General features: G+C 37.2%; 1 pseudogene; it reads right to left on the reverse strand.

Moving 5' to 3' along the window:
* Positions 1 to 1,443, reverse strand: part of LOC111400101 — a 14,207-nt pseudogene that overhangs the window by 12,342 nt on the left and 422 nt on the right.

Here is a 1,443-nt window from a genome sequence, read left to right on the forward strand (position 1 = left end):
GCTCCATCTCAGCCGAAGGATGTGCCTGCTGTTCCTTCTTACAGTTTTGGCACAAATAAGTCTACTCCGCGTCTTGTTTTCTCGTTTCCATCTACAAGTGGTACCTCGACCCCTGATGCTTCTGATCTTAAGTTCCAGTTTGGATCCGATAAGAAGGCCAGATTGTCTTTTAATTCATTTGGGAAAGACACTATCTGCTGCTGATCATGTAGGGTTTAACTAGTTTCTTTTTCTCCTGTTGCTGAACTGATTGATTTTCGTCTTCTCATATTTTCTTTTAGACATCTTTAACTATACTTATTGGTGTATTCTTACTGACATTTTATGACTGAATCAATAAGTTCTATAAGTGGGATCTTACTCTATATTATACTAATCCATAAATTGCCTTTGATGTAGGTAGATCATGGGTTAGCATGATCTATTGTCTCAGACCCATGCCTGATCAGATGAGCCATTTGCCCAACTACTTCTTAACCATTTTTTTTTTTTTTATAAATCAATTAAGGAAAAAGAAAAGTTTTCAGTGGGCCGAGTTCTTAAACAAGATGACTATGTGAAGAGTTTAGTATGAATCCTTGCCTAATTAAATAAAGCAAACAAGAACATATTCTAATGGGAAAAATTCACAAGTGCCCATAAAAAAATTATTCATTTTTTTATTCTTAAAACAATGTTTCTATTATAATTTATTTTTTACGATAAATTTTGAAAGATTTACATATTGTGAAAAATAAAATTATGTTACACACACTTTATGGCCTTGTTTTTAACATCACAGTCGTCAGCTATGTTATACAAAATATGTAGTCAACCGTCACCACGGCCATTGACGCCACTACCATTTGCAATATTCAGCGTGATACCACCATCGTGGGCTTCATAGTATCACCACCGGGAGTTTTATCCATCACCCCTTGGGTTTTAAGCCAATTTCTTTATACAAACCAACTGTTTGAATTGATATCGTTCTAGTCGAGCAGAACCTATATCCAGGGGCGGGCGGCTGGGGGGGGGGGGGTTATAGGGGCAATTGACCCTCTAAATTTTGGGGGAAAAAAAATAAATTTGCTTAGCTTTTTTTTTTTCCTTAGTTTTTTTTTTTTTAGAAAATACCCTATAAATTTTATTTTTGACCCCTAACCCAAGTCGTCAGGGTCCACCCTTCAATCAAACTATCACCACCTGCATCGTCTGTCATAAACACGATATCCATGACCATGACCATCATCGTAGAAACACCCTGAAAATTGCCATCGTCGCTGCCCCATCTCACAACCATCACAAACCTCTACAAAAACACAATAATCCGCCATCACTAAACTGCCTTCCCTTCCATCTATTCCATCCCCAAAAAAAAAAAAAGGATTATTGTCATACAAAAACCAAAGAGCAGAGTTAGCTAGCCATGGTTGTGCTCGAGATTTCACATAGGTCGCATCT

This window comes from Olea europaea, chromosome 9, assembly GCF_002742605.1.
Source record: "Olea europaea var. sylvestris chromosome 9, O_europaea_v1, whole genome shotgun sequence".
NCBI lineage: Eukaryota > Viridiplantae > Streptophyta > Magnoliopsida > Lamiales > Oleaceae > Olea > Olea europaea.